Source organism: Somniosus microcephalus, unplaced genomic scaffold (assembly GCF_052327205.1).
Source record: "Somniosus microcephalus isolate GS21.2 unplaced genomic scaffold, FLI_Smic_1.0 unresolved_chr2, whole genome shotgun sequence".
In the NCBI taxonomy this organism is placed as follows: domain Eukaryota; kingdom Metazoa; phylum Chordata; class Chondrichthyes; order Squaliformes; family Somniosidae; genus Somniosus; species Somniosus microcephalus.
The window spans coordinates 60,588,082-60,607,082 of record NW_028225180.1 but is presented as its reverse complement, the minus strand read 5'-3'; the positions used below and the strand labels follow the sequence as shown (position 1 = coordinate 60,607,082).

At 45.3% G+C, this 19,001-nt stretch overlaps 2 pseudogenes; one reads left to right on the top strand and one right to left on the bottom strand.

Moving 5' to 3' along the window:
• LOC147092713 (uncharacterized) overlaps positions 1 to 18,331 on the bottom strand; it is a 57,733-nt pseudogene extending 39,402 nt beyond the window's left edge.
• Positions 1 to 19,001, top strand: part of LOC147092706 (NACHT, LRR and PYD domains-containing protein 12-like) — a 1,351,730-nt pseudogene that overhangs the window by 626,338 nt on the left and 706,391 nt on the right.

The following is a 19,001-nucleotide window of genomic DNA, read 5'->3' as shown; positions in this document are numbered from 1 at the left end:
AAATCTCACTCCCATTCCCTCATTCTGTAAATCTCACTCCCATTCCCTCTCTCTGTAAATCTCACTCCCTTTCCCTCACTCTGTAATTCACACTCCCATTTCCTCACTCTGTAAATCTTACTCCCATTCCCTCTCTCTGTAAATCTCACTCCCAATCCCTCACTCTGTACATCTCACTCCCATTACCTCACTCTGTAAATCTCACTCCCATTCCCTCACTCTGTAATTCTCACTCCCATTCCCTCACTCTGTAAATCTCACTCCCATTCCCTCACTCTGTAAATCTCACTCCCATTCCCTCACTCTGTAAATCTCACTCCCATTCCCTCACTCTGTAAATCTCACTCCCATTCCCTCACTCCGTAAATCTCACTCCCATTCCCTCACTCTGTAAATCTCACTCCCATTCCCTCACTCTGTAAATCTCACTCCCTTTCCCTCACTCTGTAAATCTCACTCCCATTCCCTCACTCTGTAAATCTCACCCCCATTCCTTCACTCTGTAAATCTCACTCACATTCCCTCACTCTGTAAATCACACTCCCATTCCCTCACTCTGTAAATCACACTCCCATTCCCTCACTCTTAAACCTCACTCCCATTACATCACTCTGTAAATCTTACTGCCATTTCCTCACTCTTTAAATCTCACTCCCATTCCCTCACTCTGTAAATCTCACTCCGATTCCCTCACTTTGTAAATCTCACCCACATTCCCTCACTCTGTAACTCTCACTCACATTCCTTCACTTTGTAAATCTCACTCCCATTCCCTCACTCTGTAAATCTCACTCCCAATCCCTCACTCTGTAAATATCACTCCCATTCCCTCACTCTGTAAATCTCACTCCCACTCCCTCACCCTGTAAATCTCGCTCCCATTCCCTCGCTCTGTAAATCTCACTCCAATTCGCTCACTCTGTAAATCTCACTTCCATTTCCTCACTCTGTAATTCTCACTCTCATTCCCTCACTCTGTAATTCTCACTCCCATTCCCTTTCTCTGAAAATCTCACTCCCATTCCTTCACTCTGTAATTCACACTCCCATTCCCTCACTCTGTAAGTCTCACTCCCATTCCTTCTCTCTGTAAATCTCACTCCTAACCCCTCACTCTGTAAATCTCACTCCCATTCCCTCACTCTGTAAATCTCACTCCCACTCCCTCACTCTGTAAATCTCGCTCCCATTCCCTCGCTCTGTATATCTCACTCCAATTCCTTCACTCTGTAAATCTCACTCGCATTTCCTCACTCTGTAATTCTCACTCCCATTCCCTCACTCTGTAATTCTCACTCCCATTCCCTTTCTCTGTAAATCTCACTCCCATTTCTTCACTCTGTAGTTCACACTTCCATTCCCTCACTCTGTAAATCTCACTCCCATTCCTAACTCTGTAAATCTCACTCCCATTCCTAACTCTGTAATTCTCACTCCCAGTCCCTCACTCTGTAAATCTCACTCCCATTCCCTCACTCTGCAAATCTCACTCCCATACCATCTCTCTGTTAATCTCACTCCCATTCCGTCACTCTGTAATCTCACTCCCATTCCTTACTCTTTAAATCTCAATCCCATTACTTCACTCTGTAAATCTCACTCCCATTCCCTCACTCTGTAAATCTCAAACCCATTCCATCTTTGTAAATCTCACTCCCATTCCCTCACTCTGTAAATCTCACTCCCATTCCCTCACTCTGTAAATCTCACTCCCATACCCTCACTCTGTAAATCTCACTCCCATTCCCTCACTCTGTATATCTCACTCCCATTCCCTCACTCTGTAAATCTCACTCCCATTCCCTCACTCTTTAAATCTCACTCAAAATACGTCACACTGTAAATCTCACTCCCATTCCCACACTCTGTATATCTCACACCCATTGACTCACTCTGTAAATCTCACTCCCATTCCCTCTCTCTGTAAATCTCACTCCCATTCCCTCACTCTGTAAATCTCACTCCCATTCCCTCACTCTCTAAATCTCACTCCCATTCCCTCACTCTGAAAATCTCACTCCCATTACCTCTCTCTGTAAATCTCACTCACATTCCCCCTCTCTGTAAATCTCACTCCCATTCCCTCTCTCTGTACATCTCACTCCCGTTCCCTCTCTCTGAAAATCTCTCTCCCTTTCCCTCACTCTGCAAATCTCACTCCCATTCCCTCACTCTGAAAATCTCACACCCGTTCACTCACTCTGCAAATCTCATTCCCACTCCCTCACTCTGCAAATCACACTCCCATTCCCTCACTCTGCAAATCTCACTCCCATTCCATCACGCTGTAAATTTCACTCCCATTCCCACACACTGTAAATCTCACTCCCATTCCCTCACTCTGTAAATCTCACTCCCGTTCCCCTCACTCTGTAAATCTCAATCCCGTTCCTTCACTCAGTAATTCTCACTCCCGTTCCCTCACTCTGTTATCTCACTCCCATTCCCTCACTCTGTAATTCTCACTCCCGTTCCCTCACTCTGTAAATCTCACTCCCATTCCCTCACTCTGTAAATCTCACTCCCATTCCCTCTCTCTGTATATCTCACTCACATTACCTCACTCTGTCAATCTGCCGCCCATTCCCTCACTCTGCAAATCTCACTCCCTTTCCCGCACTCTGTAAATCTCACTCCCATTCCCTCACTCTGTAAATCTCACTCCCATTCACTCACTCTGTAAATCTCACACGCATTCCGTCACCTTGTAAATCTCACTCCCATTCCTTCACTCTCTAAATCTCACTCCCATTCCCTCACTCTGTAAATCTCACTCCCATTACCTCTCTCTGTAAATCTCACTCACGTTCCCTCACTCTATAAATCTCACTCCCATTCCCTCTCTCTGTAAATCTCACTCCCGTTCCCCCTGTCTTTATATCTCACTCCCATTCCCTCACTCTGTAAATGTCACTCCCATTCACTCACTCTGTAAATCTCACTCCCATTCCCACACTCTGTAAATATCACTCCCATTCCATCACGCTGTAAATTTCACTCCCATTCCCACACACTGTAAATCTCACTCCCATTCCCTCACTCTGTAAATCTCACTCCCGTTCCCCTCATTCTGTAAATCTCAATCCCGTTCCTTCACTCAGTAATTCTCACTCCCGTTCCCTCACTCTGTTATCTCACTCCCATTCCCTCACTCTGTAAGTCTCACTCCCGTTCCCTCACTCTGCAAATCACACTCCCATTCCCTCACTCTGCAAATCTCACTCCCATTCCCTCACTCTGTAAATGTCACTCCCATTCACTCACTCTGTAAATGTCACTCCCATTCCCACACTCTGTCAATATCACTCCCATTCCATCACGCTGTAAATTTCACTCCCATTCCCACACCCTGTAAATCTCACTCCCATTCCCTCACTCTGTAAATCTCACTCCCGTTCCCCTCACTCTGTAAATCTCAATCCCGTTCCTTCACTCAGTAATTCTCACTCCCGTTCCCTCACTCTGTTATCTCACTCCCATTCCCTCACTCTGTAAGTCTCACTCCCGTTCCCTCACTCTGTAAATCTCACTCCCATTCCCTCACTCTGTAAATCTCACTCCCATTCCCTCTCTCTGTATATCTCACTCACATTACCTCACTCTGTCAATCTGACGCCCATTCCCTCACTCTGCAAATCTCACTCCCTTTCCCGCACTCTGTAAATCTCACTCCCATTCCCTCACTCTGTAAATCTCACTCCCATTCACTCACTCTGTAAATCTCACACGCATTCCGTCACCTTGTAAATCTCACTCCCTTTCCCTCACTCTGTAAATCTCACTCCCATTCCCTCACTCTGTAAATCTCACTTCCATTCCCTCACTCTGTAAATCTCACTCCCATTCCCTCACTCTGTAAATCTCACTCCCATTCCCTCATTCTGTAAATCTCACTCCCATTCCCTCACTCTGTAAATCTCACTCCCATTCCCTCATTCTGTAAATCTTGCTCCCATTCTCTCACACTGTAAATCTCACTCCCATTCCCTCACTCTGTAAATCTCACTCCCATTCCCTCTCTCTGTAAATCTCACTCCCATTCCCGCACTCTGCAATTCACACTCCCATTCCCTCTCTCTGTACATCTCACTCCCATTCCCTCACTCTGTAAATCTCACTCCCATTCCCTCTCTCTGTAAATCTCACTTCCATTCCCTCACTCTGTAAATCTCTCTCCCATTCCCTCACTCTGTAAATCTCACTCCCATTCCCTCACTCTGTAAATCTCACTCCCATTCCCTCACTCTGTAAATCTCACTCCCATTCCCTCACTCCGTAAATCTCACTCCCATTCCCTCACTCTGTAAATCTCACTCCCATTCCCTCACTCTGTAAATCTCACTCCCTTTCCCTCACTCTGTAAATCTCACTCCCATTCCCTCACTCTGTAAATCTCACCCCCATTCCTTCACTCTCTAAATCTCACTCCCATTCCCTCACTCTGTAAATCTCACTCCCATTACCTCTCTCTGTAAATCTCACTCACATTCCCTCACTCTATAAATCTCACTCCCATTCCCTCTCTCTGTAAATCTCACTCCCGTTCCCCCTCTCTTTATATCTCACTCCCATTCCCTCACTCTGTAAATGTCACTCCCATTCACTCACTCTGTAAATCTCACTCCCTTTCCCACACTCTGTAAATATCACTCCCATTCCATCACGCTGTAAATTTCACTCCCATTCCCACACACTGTAAATCTCACTCCCATTCCCTCACTCTGTAAATCTCACTCCCGTTCCCCTCACTCTGTAAATCTCAATCCCGTTCCTTCACTCAGTAATTCTCACTCCCGTTCCATCACTCTGTTATCTCACTCCCATTCCCTCACTCTGTAAGTCTACCTCCCGTTCCCTCACTCTGTAAATCTCACTCCCATTCCCTCACTCTGTAAATCTCACTCCCATTCCCTCTCTCTGTATATCTCACTCACATTACCTCACTCTGTCAATCTGACGCCCATTCCCTCACTCTGCAAATCTCACTCCCTTTCCCGCACTCTGTAAATCTCACTCCCATTCCCTCACTCTGTAAATCTCACTCCCATTCACTCACTCTGTAAATCTCACACGCATTCCGTCACCTTGTAAATCTCACTCCCTTTCCCTCACTCTGTAAATCTCACTCCCATTCCCGCACTCTGTAAATCTCACTTCCATTCCCTCACTCTTTAAATCTCACTCCCATTCCCTCACTCTGTAAATCTCACTCCCATTCCCTCATTCTGTAAATCTCACTCCCATTCCCTCACTCTGTAAATCTCACTCCCATTCCCCCACTTTGTAAATCTCGCTCCCATTCTCTCACTCTGTAAATCTCACTCCCATTCCCTCACTCTGTAAATCTCACTCCCATTCCCTCTCTCTATAAATCTCACTCCCATTCCCGCACTCTGCAATTCACACTCCCATTCCCTCTCTCTGTAAATCTCACTCCCATTCCCTCACTCTGTAAATCTCACTCCCATTCCCTCACTCTGTAAATCTCACTCCCATTCCCTCACTTTGTAAATCTCACTCCCATTCCCTCACTCTGTAAATCTCACTCCCATTCCCCTCACTCTGTAAACCTCAATCTCGTTCCTTCACTCTGTAAATCTCACTCCTGTTCCCTCACTCTGTAAATCTGACTCCCATTCCCTCACTCTGTAAATCTCAATCCCGTTCCTTCACTCTGTAAATCTCACTCCCGTTCCCGCACTCTGTAAATCTCACTCCCGTTCCCTCAATCTGTAAATCTCACTCACATTCCCTCACTCTGTAAATCTCACTCCCATTCCCTCACTCTGTAAATATCACTCCCATTCTGTCACCTTCTAAATCTCACTCCCATTCCCTCACTCTGTAAATCTCACTCCCATTTCCTCACTCTGTAAATCTCACTCCCATTCCCTCATTCTGTAAATCTCACTCCCATTCCCTCTCTCTGTAAATCTCACTCCCATTCCCTCACTCTGCAATTCACACTCCCATTTCCTCACTCTGTAAATCTTACTCCCATTCCCTCTCTCTGTAAATCTCACTCCCAATCCCTCACTCTGTACATCTCACTCCCATTACCTCACTCTGTAAATCTCACTCCCATTCCCTCACTCTGTAATTCTCACTCCCATTCCCTCACTCTGTAAATCTCACTCCCATTCCCTCACTCTGTAAATCTCACTCCCATTCCCTCACTCTGTAAATCTCACTCCCATTCCCTCACTCTGTAAATCTCACTCCCATTCCCTCACTCCGTAAATCTCACTCCCATTCCCTCACTCTGTAAATCTCACTCCCATTCCCTCACTCTGTAAATCTCACTCCCTTTCCCTCACTCTGTAAATCTCACTCCCATTCCCTCACTCTGTAAATCTCACCCCCATTCCTTCACTCTGTAAATCTCACTCACATTCCCTCACTCTGTAAATCACACTCCCATTCCCTCACTCTGTAAATCACACTCCCATTCCCTCACTCTTAAACCTCACTCCCATTACATCACTCTGTAAATCTCACTGCCATTTCCTCACTCTTTAAATCTCACTCCCATTCCCTCACTCTGTAAATCTCACTCCGATTCCCTCACTTTGTAAATCTCACCCACATTCCCTCACTCTGTAACTCTCACTCACATTCCTTCACTCTGTAAATCTCACTCCCATTCCCTCACTCTGTAAATCTCACTCCCAATCCCTCACTCTGTAAATATCACTCCCATTCCATCACTCTGTAAATCTCACTCCCACTCCCTCACTCTGTAAATCTCGCTCCCATTCCCTCGCTCTGTAAATCTCACTCCAATTCGCTCACTCTGTAAATCTCACTTCCATTTCCTCACTCTGTAATTCTCACTCTCATTCCCTCACTCTGTAATTCTCACTCCCATTCCCTTTCTCTGAAAATCTCACTCCCATTCCTTCACTCTGTAATTCACACTCCCATTCCCTCACTCTGTAAGTCTCACTCCCATTCCGTCTCTCTGTAAATCTCACTCCTAACCCCTCACTCTGTAAATCTCACTCCCATTCCCTCACTCTGTAAATCTCACTCCCACTCCCTCACTCTGTAAATCTCCCTCCCATTCCCTCGCTCTGTATATCTCACTCCAATTCCTTCACTCTGTAAATCTCACTCGCATTTCCTCACTCTGTAATTCTCACTCCCATTCCCTCACTCTGTAATTCTCACTCCCATTCCCTTTCTCTGTAAATCTCACTCCCATTTCTTCACTCTGTAATTCACACTCCCATTCCCTCACTCTGTAAATCTCACTCCCATTCCCTCTCGCTGTAAATCTCACTCCCAATCCCTCACTCTGTAAATCTCACTCCCATTCCCTCACTCTGTAAATCTCACTCCAATTCCCTCACTCTGTAAATCTCACTCCCATTCCTAACTCTGTAAATCTCACTCCCATTCACTCATTCTGTAAATCTCACTCCCATTCCCTCACTCTGTAATTCACACTCCCATTTCCTCACTCTATAAATCTCACTCCCATTCCCTCACTCTGTAAATCTCACTCCCAATCCCGCACTCTGTAAATCTCACTCCCATTCCCTCATTCTGTAAGCCTCACTCCCATTCCCTCACTCTGTAAATCTCACTCCCATTCCTAACTCTGTAAATCTCACTCCCATTCCTAACTCTGTAATTCTCACTCCCATTCCCTCACTCTGTAAATCTCACTCCCATTCCATCTCTCTTTAAACCTCACTCCAATTCCCTCACTCTGTAAATCTCAATCCCATTCCATCTCTCTGTAAATCTCAATCCCATTCCCTCACTCTGTAAATCTCACTCCCATTCCCTCACTCTGTAAATCTGACTCCCATTCCCTCACTCTGTAAATCTCACTCACATTCCCTCTCTCTGTAAATCTCACTCCCATTCCCACACTCTGTATATCTCACTCCCATTCCCTCACTCTGTAAATCTCACTCCCATTTCCTCACTCTGTAAATCTCACTCCCATTCCCTCACTCTGTAAATCTCACTCCCATTCCCCTCACTCTGTAAATCTCAATCTCGTTCCTTCACTCTGTAAATCTCACTCCTGTTCCCTCACTCTGTAAATCTAACTCCCGTTCCCTCACTCTGTAAATCTCACTCACATTCCCTCACTCTGTAAATCTCACTCCCATTCCCACACTCTGTATATCTCACTCCCATTCCCTCACTCTGTAAATCTCACTCCCATTTCCTCACTCTGTAAATCTCACTCCCATTCCCTCACTCTGTAAATCTCACTCCCATTCCCCTCACTCTGTAAATCTCAATCCCGTTCCTTCACTCTGTAAATCTCACTCCCGTTCCCGCACTCTGTAAATCTCACTCCCGTTCCCTCACTCTGTAAATCTCACTCACATTCCCTCACTCTGTAAATCTCACTCCCATTCCCTCACTCTGTAAATATCACTCCCATTCCGTCACCTTGTAAATCTCACTCCCATTCCCTCACTCTGTAAATCTCACTCCCATTTCCTCACTATGTAAATCTCACTCCCATTCCCTCATTCTGTAAATCTCACTCCCATTCCCTCTCTCTGTAAATCTCACTCCCATTCCCTCACTCTGTAATTCACACTCCCATTTCCTCACTCTGTAAATCTCACTCCCATTCCCTCTCTCTGTAAATCTCACTCCCAATCCCTCACTCTGTACATCTCACTCCCATTCCCTCACTCTGTAAATCTCACTCCCATTCCCTCACTCTGTAAATCTCACTCCCATTCCTAACTCTGTAAATCTCACTGCCAGTACTAACTCTGTAATTCTCACGCCCATTCCCTCACTCTGTAAATCTCACTCCCATTCCCTCACTCTGTAATTCACACTCCCATTTCCTCACTCTGTAAATCTCACTCCCATTCCCTCTCTCTGTAAATCTCACTCCCAATCCCTCACTCTGTACATCTCACTCCCATTCCCTCACTCTGTAAATCTCACTCCCATTCCCTCACTCTGTAAATCTCACTCCCATTCCTAACTCTGTAAATCTCACTCCCATTACTAACTCTGTAATTCTCACTCCCATTCCCTCACTCTGTAAATCTCACTCCCATTCCCTCACTCTGTAAATCTCACTCCCATTCCCTCACTCTGTAAATCTCACTCCCATTCCCTCACTCTGTAAATCTCACTCCCATTCCCTCACTCCGTAAATCTCACTCCCATTCCCTCACTCTGTAAATCTCACTCCCATTCCCTCATTCTGTAAATCTCACTCCCTTTCCCTCACTCTGTAAATCTCACTCCCATTCCCTCCCTCTGTAAATCTCACCCCCATTCCTTCACTCTGTAAATCTCACTAACATTCCCTCACTCTGTAAATCACACTCCCATTCCCTCACTCTGTAAATCACACTCCCATTCCCTCACCCTTAAATCTCACTCCCATTACATCACTCTGTAAATCACACTGCCATTCCCTCACTCTTTAAATCTCACTCCAATTCCCTCACTCTGTAAATCTCACTCCCATTCCCTCACTCAGTAAATCTCACCCACATTCCCTTAATCTGTAACTCTCACTCACATTCCTTCACTCTGTAATTCACACTCCCATTTCCTCACTCTGTAAATCTCACTCCCATTCCCTCTCTCTGTAAATCTCACTCCCAATCCCTCACTCTGTACATCTCACTCCCATTCCATCACTCTGTAAATCTCACTCCCATTCCCTCACTCTGTAAATCTCACTCCCATTCCTAACACTGTAAATCTCACTCCCATTACTAACTCTGTAATTCTCACTCCCATTCCCTCACTCTGTAAATCTCACTCCCATTCCCTCACTCTGTAAATCTCACTCCCATTCCCTCACTCTGTAAATCTCACTCCCATTCCCCCACTTTGTAAATCTCGCTCCCATTCTCTCACTCTGTAAATCTCACTCCCATTCCCTCACTCTGTAAATCTCACTCCCATTCCCTCTCTCTATAAATCTCACTCCCATTCCCGCACTCTGCAATTCACACTCCCATTCCCTCTCTCTGTAAATCTCACTCCCATTCCCTCACTCTGTAAATCTCACTCCCATTCCCTCACTCTGTAAATCTCACTCCCATTCCCTCACTTTGTAAATCTCACTCCCATTCCCTCACTCTGTAAATCTCACTCCCATTCCCCTCACTCTGTAAACCTCAATCTCGTTCCTTCACTCTGTAAATCTCACTCCTGTTCCCTCACTCTGTAAATCTGACTCCCATTCCCTCACTCTGTAAATCTCAATCCCGTTCCTTCACTCTGTAAATCTCACTCCCGTTCCCGCACTCTGTAAATCTCACTCCCGTTCCCTCAATCTGTAAATCTCACTCACATTCCCTCACTCTGTAAATCTCACTCCCATTCCCTCACTCTGTAAATATCACTCCCATTCTGTCACCTTCTAAATCTCACTCCCATTCCCTCACTCTGTAAATCTCACTCCCATTTCCTCACTCTGTAAATCTCACTCCCATTCCCTCATTCTGTAAATCTCACTCCCATTCCCTCTCTCTGTAAATCTCACTCCCATTCCCTCACTCTGCAATTCACACTCCCATTTCCTCACTCTGTAAATCTTACTCCCATTCCCTCTCTCTGTAAATCTCACTCCCAATCCCTCACTCTGTACATCTCACTCCCATTACCTCACTCTGTAAATCTCACTCCCATTCCCTCACTCTGTAATTCTCACTCCCATTCCCTCACTCTGTAAATCTCACTCCCATTCCCTCACTCTGTAAATCTCACTCCCATTCCCTCACTCTGTAAATCTCACTCCCATTCCCTCACTCTGTAAATCTCACTCCCATTCCCTCACTCCGTAAATCTCACTCCCATTCCCTCACTCTGTAAATCTCACTCCCATTCCCTCACTCTGTAAATCTCACTCCCTTTCCCTCACTCTGTAAATCTCACTCCCATTCCCTCACTCTGTAAATCTCACCCCCATTCCTTCACTCTGTAAATCTCACTCACATTCCCTCACTCTGTAAATCACACTCCCATTCCCTCACTCTGTAAATCACACTCCCATTCCCTCACTCTTAAACCTCACTCCCATTACATCACTCTGTAAATCTCACTGCCATTTCCTCACTCTTTAAATCTCACTCCCATTCCCTCACTCTGTAAATCTCACTCCGATTCCCTCACTTTGTAAATCTCACCCACATTCCCTCACTCTGTAACTCTCACTCACATTCCTTCACTCTGTAAATCTCACTCCCATTCCCTCACTCTGTAAATCTCACTCCCAATCCCTCACTCTGTAAATATCACTCCCATTCCATCACTCTGTAAATCTCACTCCCACTCCCTCACTCTGTAAATCTCGCTCCCATTCCCTCGCTCTGTAAATCTCACTCCAATTCGCTCACTCTGTAAATCTCACTTCCATTTCCTCACTCTGTAATTCTCACTCTCATTCCCTCACTCTGTAATTCTCACTCCCATTCCCTTTCTCTGAAAATCTCACTCCCATTCCTTCACTCTGTAATTCACACTCCCATTCCCTCACTCTGTAAGTCTCACTCCCATTCCGTCTCTCTGTAAATCTCACTCCTAACCCCTCACTCTGTAAATCTCACTCCCATTCCCTCACTCTGTAAATCTCACTCCCACTCCCTCACTCTGTAAATCTCCCTCCCATTCCCTCGCTCTGTATATCTCACTCCAATTCCTTCACTCTGTAAATCTCACTCGCATTTCCTCACTCTGTAATTCTCACTCCCATTCCCTCACTCTGTAATTCTCACTCCCATTCCCTTTCTCTGTAAATCTCACTCCCATTTCTTCACTCTGTAATTCACACTCCCATTCCCTCACTCTGTAAATCTCACTCCCATTCCCTCTCGCTGTAAATCTCACTCCCAATCCCTCACTCTGTAAATCTCACTCCCATTCCCTCACTCTGTAAATCTCACTCCAATTCCCTCACTCTGTAAATCTCACTCCCATTCCTAACTCTGTAAATCTCACTCCCATTCACTCATTCTGTAAATCTCACTCCCATTCCCTCACTCTGTAATTCACACTCCCATTTCCTCACTCTATAAATCTCACTCCCATTCCCTCACTCTGTAAATCTCACTCCCAATCCCGCACTCTGTAAATCTCACTCCCATTCCCTCATTCTGTAAGCCTCACTCCCATTCCCTCACTCTGTAAATCTCACTCCCATTCCTAACTCTGTAAATCTCACTCCCATTCCTAACTCTGTAATTCTCACTCCCATTCCCTCACTCTGTAAATCTCACTCCCATTCCATCTCTCTTTAAACCTCACTCCAATTCCCTCACTCTGTAAATCTCAATCACATTCCATCTCTCTGTAAATCTCAATCCCATTCCCTCACTCTGTAAATCTCACTCCCATTCCCTCACTCTGTAAATCTGACTCCCATTCCCTCACTCTGTAAATCTCACTCACATTCCCTCTCTCTGTAAATCTCACTCCCATTCCCACACTCTGTATATCTCACTCCCATTCCCTCACTCTGTAAATCTCACTCCCATTTCCTCACTCTGTAAATCTCACTCCCATTCCCTCACTCTGTAAATCTCACTCCCATTCCCCTCACTCTGTAAATCTCAATCCCGTTCCTTCACTCTGTAAATCTCACTCCTGTTCCCTCACTCTGTAAATCTAACTCCCGTTCCCTCACTCTGTAAATCTCACTCACATTCCCTCACTCTGTAAATCTCACTCCCATTCCCACACTCTGTATATCTCACTCCCATTCCCTCACTCTGTAAATCTCACTCCCATTTCCTCACTCTGTAAATCTCACTCCCATTCCCTCACTCTGTAAATCTCACTCCCATTCCCCTCACTCTGTAAATCTCAATCCCGTTCCTTCACTCTGTAAATCTCACTCCCGTTCCCGCACTCTGTAAATCTCACTCCCGTTCCCTCACTCTGTAAATCTCACTCACATTCCCTCACTCTGTAAATCTCACTCCCATTCCCTCACTCTGTAAATATCACTCCCATTCCGTCACCTTGTAAATCTCACTCCCATTCCCTCACTCTGTAAATCTCACTCCCATTTCCTCACCATGTAAATCTCACTCCCATTCCCTCATTCTGTAAATCTCACTCCCATTCCCTCTCTCTGTAAATCTCACTCCCATTCCCTCACTCTGTAATTCACACTCCCATTTCCTCACTCTGTAAATCTCACTCCCATTCCCTCTCTCTGTAAATCTCACTCCCAATCCCTCACTCTGTACATCTCACTCCCATTCCCTCACTCTGTAAATCTCACTCCCATTCCCTCACTCTGTAAATCTCACTCCCATTCCTAACTCTGTAAATCTCACTGCCAGTACTAACTCTGTAATTCTCACGCCCATTCCCTCACTCTGTAAATCTCACTCCCATTCCCTCACTCTGTAATTCACACTCCCATTTCCTCACTCTGTAAATCTCACTCCCATTCCCTCTCTCTGTAAATCTCACTCCCAATCCCTCACTCTGTACATCTCACTCCCATTCCCTCACTCTGTAAATCTCACTCCCATTCCCTCACTCTGTAAATCTCACTCCCATTCCTAACTCTGTAAATCTCACTCCCATTACTAACTCTGTAATTCTCACTCCCATTCCCTCACTCTGTAAATCTCACTCCCATTCCCTCACTCTGTAAATCTCACTCCCATTCCCTCACTCTGTAAATCTCACTCCCATTCCCTCACTCTGTAAATCTCACTCCCATTCCCTCACTCCGTAAATCTCACTCCCATTCCCTCACTCTGTAAATCTCACTCCCATTCCCTCATTCTGTAAATCTCACTCCCTTTCCCTCACTCTGTAAATCTCACTCCCATTCCCTCCCTCTGTAAATCTCACCCCCATTCCTTCACTCTGTAAATCTCACTAACATTCCCTCACTCTGTAAATCACACTCCCATTCCCTCACTCTGTAAATCACACTCCCATTCCCTCACCCTTAAATCTCACTCCCATTACATCACTCTGTAAATCACACTGCCATTCCCTCACTCTTTAAATCTCACTCCAATTCCCTCACTCTGTAAATCTCACTCCCATTCCCTCACTCAGTAAATCTCACCCACATTCCCTTAATCTGTAACTCTCACTCACATTCCTTCACTCTGTAATTCACACTCCCATTTCCTCACTCTGTAAATCTCACTCCCATTCCCTCTCTCTGTAAATCTCACTCCCAATCCCTCACTCTGTACATCTCACTCCCATTCCATCACTCTGTAAATCTCACTCCCATTCCCTCACTCTGTAAATCTCACTCCCATTCCTAACACTGTAAATCTCACTCCCATTACTAACTCTGTAATTCTCACTCCCATTCCCTCACTCTGTAAATCTCACTCCCATTCCCTCACTCTGTAAATCTCACTCCCATTCCCTCACTCTGTAAATCTCACTCCCTTTCCCTCACTCTGTAAATCTCACTCCCATTCCCTCACTCCGTAAATCTCACTCCCATTCCCTCACTCTGTAAATCTCACTCCCACTCCCTCACTCTGTAAATCTAGCTCCCATTCCCTCGCTCTGTAAATCTCACTCCAATTCCCACACTCTGTAAATCTCACTCCCATTTCCTCACTCTGTAAATCTCACTCCCATTCCCTCATTCTGTAAATCTCACTCCCATTCCCTCTCTCTGTAAATCTCACTCCCATTCCCTCACTCTGTAATTCACACTCCCATTTCCTCACTCTGTAAATCTCACTCCCATTCCCTCTCTCTGTAAATCTCACTCCCAATCCCTCACTCTGTACATCTCACTCCCATTCCCTCACTCTGTAAATCTCACTCCCATTCCCTCACTCTGTAAATCTCACTCCCATTCCTAACTCTGTAAATCTCACTCCCATTACTAACTCTGTAATTCTCACTCCCATTCCCTCACTCTGTAAATCTCACTCCCATTCCCTCACTCTGTAAATCTCACTCCCATTCCCTCACTCTGTAAATCTCACTCCCATTCCCTCACTCTGTAAATCTCACTCCCATTCCCTCACTCCGTAAATCTCACTCCCATTCCCTCACTCTGTAAATCTCACTCCCATTCCCTCACTCTGTAAATCTCACACCCTTTCCCTCATTTTGTAAATCTCACTCCCATTCCCTCACTCTGTAATCTCACCCCCATTCCCTCACTCTGTAAATCTCACTCCCATTCCCTCACTCTGTAAATCTCACTCCCATTCCTAACTCTGTAAATCTCACTCCCATTACTAACTCTGTAATTCTCACTCCCATTCCCTCACTCTGTAAATCTCACTCCCATTCCCTCACTCTGTAAATCTCACTCCCATTCCCTCACTCTGTAAATCTCACTCCCATTCCCTCACTCTGTAAATCTCACTCCCATTCCCTCACTCCGTAAATCTCACTCCCATTCCCTCACTCTGTAAATCTCACTCCCATTCCCTCACTCTGTAAATCTCACTCCCTTTCCCTCACTCTGTAAATCTCACTCCCATTCCCTCACTCTGTAAATCTCACCCCCATTCCTTCACTCTGTAAATCTCACTCCCATTCCCTCACTCTGTAAATCACACTCCCATTCCCTTACTCTGTAAATCACACTCCCATTCCCTCACCCTTAAAACTCACTCCCATTTCATCACTCTTTAAATCTCACTCCCATTCCCTCACTCTGTAAATCTCACTCCCATTCCCTCACTCTGTAAATCTCACTCCCACTCCCTCACTCTGTAAATCTCGCTCCCATTCCCTCGCTCTGTAAATCTCACTCCAATTCCCTCACTCTGTAAATCTCACTCCCATTTCCTCACTCTGTAATTCTCACTCCCATTCCCTCCATCTGTAATTCTCACTCCCATTCCCTTTCTCTGTAAATCTCACTCCCATTCCTTCACTCTGTAATTCACACTCCCATTCCCTCACTCTGTAAATCTCACTCCCATTCCCTCTCGCTGTAAATCTCACTCCCAATCCCTCACTCTGTAAATCTCACTCCCATTCCCTCACTCTGTAAATCTCACTCCAATTCCCTCACTCTGTAAATCTCACTTCCATTCCTAACTCTGTAAATCTCACTCCCATTCACTCATTCTGTAAATCTCACTCCCATTCCCTCACTCTGTAATTCACACTCCCATTTCCTCACTCTATAAATCTCACTCCCATTCCCTCACTCTGTAAATCTCACTCCCAATCCCTCACTCTGTAAATCTCACTCCCATTCCCTCATTCTGTAAACCTCACTCCCATTCCCTCACTCTGTAAATCTCACTCCCATTCCTAACTCTGTAAATCGCACTCCCATTCCTAACTCTGTAATTCTCACTCCCATTCCCTCACTCTGTAAATCTCACTCCCATTCCATCTCTCTTTAAACCTCACTCCAATTCCCTCACTCTGTAAATCTCAATCCCATTCCATCTCTCTGTAAATCTCACTCCCATTCCCTCACTCTGTAAATCTCACTCCCATTCCCTCACTCTGTATATCTCACTCTCAATTCCCTCACTCTGTAAATCTCACTCCCATTCCCTCACTCTGTAAATCTCGCTCCCATTCCCTCATTCTGTAAATCTCACTCCCATTCCCTCACTCTGTAAATCTCACTCCCATTCCCTCACTCCGTAAATCTCACTCCCATTCCCTCACTCTGTAAATCTCACTCCCATTCCCTCACTCTGTAAATCTCACTCCCTTTCCCTCACTCTGTAAATCTCACTCCCATTCCCTCACTCTGTAAATCTCACCCCCATTCCTTCACTCTGTAAATCTCACTCCCATTCCCTCACTCTGTAAATCACACTCCCATTCCCTTACTCTGTAAACCACACTCCCATTCCCTCACCCTTAAAACTCACTCCCATTACATCACTCTTTAAATCTCACTCCCATTCCCTCACTCTGTAAATCTCACTCCCATTCCCTCACTCTGTAAATCTCACTCCCACTCCCTCACTCTGTAAATCTCGCTCCCATTCCCTCGCTCTGTAAATCTCACTCCAATTCCCTCACTCTGTAAATCTCACTCCCATTTCCTCACTCTGTAATTCTCACTCCCATTCACTCCCTCTGTAATTCTCACTCCCATTCACTTTCTCTGTAAATCTCACTCCCATTCCTTCACTCTGTAATTCACACTCGCATTCCCTCACTCTTTAAATCTCACTCCCATTCCCTCTCGCTGTAAATCTCACTCCCAATCCCTCACTCTGTAAATCTCACTCCCATTCCCTCACTCTGTAAATCTCACTCCAATTCCCTCACTCTGTAAATCTCACTTCCATTCCTAACTCTGTAAATCTCACTCCCATTCACACATTCTGTAAATCTCACTCCCATTCCCTCACTCTGTAATTCACACTCCCATTTCCTCACTCTATAAATCTCACTCCCATTCCCTCACTCTGTAAATCTCACTCCCAATCCCTCACTCTGTAAATCTCACTCCCATTCCCTCATTCTGTAAACCTCACTCCCATTCCCTCACTCTGTAAATCTCACTCCCATTCCTAACTCTGTAAATCGCACTCCCATTCCTAACTCTGTAATTCTCACTCCCATTCCCTCACTCTGTAAATCTCACTCCCATTCCATCTCTCTTTAAACCTCACTTCAATTCCCTCACTCTGTAAATGTCAATCCCATTCCATCTCTCTGTAAATCTCACTCCCATTCCCTCACTCTGTAAATCTCACTCCCATTCCCTCACTCTGTATATCTCACTCTCAATTCCCTCACTCTGTAAATCTCACTCCCATTCCCTCACTCTGTAAATCTCGCTCCCATTCCCTCATTCTGTAAATCTCACTCCCGTTCGCTCACTGTGTAACCCTCACTGTGGTCCTTCCTCTTTCTGCTGCCCTGCTGTGCCCATACCAGATGGAGCCAGTGCATTGTGAGCAACAAGAAACCTTAAAGCTGGAGTAAATCACAGAGCTCGCGCTTCAAATTTACATTTAAACTTTACAGATACATATGACTAAAGCATTACAGATAAATTTAAATATTCCTGAAAGAAAGTGTCTCCCATAAACACAGCTCTGAGAGCGAGTTCTGACTAAGTCCTGCTGAAAGCAACATCATAAAGTTGAATTGGTGCCAACTCAGGCAGAGTGAAACCCGAGAGCGGAGTGTCTCAGAAACACCGAAATAAAGCTCTCAGTTGCTGCCTTTCAGACACACGGAGGATGTACTGGGCCGTGTGTTGTAAATATATGTTGATAATATATCTCAATGCTGTCCCTCAAACGCTTGCCCCCAGTGTCTTACCGTGATGTGAGTCCGTGTACAGCAAGTGACATTCCCTGAGGATCCTCTCATTAATGGAGAGGCTCACACTCTCCAAGGGGTTTGAAGCTGATCACAGCCTTACCCTTCCTGACATTGACCGTGCTGGGAGCTTCGCAGACTTCTTCAGCCTGGCCTGGGACAAGCAGGCTCATAGCTGACAAGACCATAATACTGGCCCGTTATGTAAAGCAGCAGGAGTTGTGAGTCCATGTGTGAGTGACAGACCGTGTGTGCGAGCCTGCTTTCACCATCTGTTTAATCCCCATGGGCCCCTGTCCAATAGGATCTTTAAATGGCCGTCAATCCCAATCCAGCAGCTGGCTCGGGTCAACAGCCTTGGTGTTCTACTTAATTGAAATAATTAAAACGGAACATGTTGTTAAGGGCTCAATGTTCTGTTTAATGTTAGGTTTAACCAAACATGTATTCCCCCCTCGCTGCCATGTCTAATTCAGTAAATTATTATATTTGAAGGCTTGGTTAAACTCTCAGTGTCTAATGAAATCGCAGAACTACAATCCACGTATAAACCTTCCACGTAAAATCTCATAGTAACTATAACAAACATCTATTAATCTATTGATGCAGCTCAGTCCTCTGTCAAAAACAACAACTAGTTAAGATCAAACTATAATAAAAACATGGCTAATCCTTAGAGGTGCTGCCTTATTCATTTACTAGTTATGGTCAAGCCCCTTGTTAGCCGCGTAGTGCCACAAACTACCGATCCTCTAGTTAATGTTCAATCTCTTCCTTGTGCGATC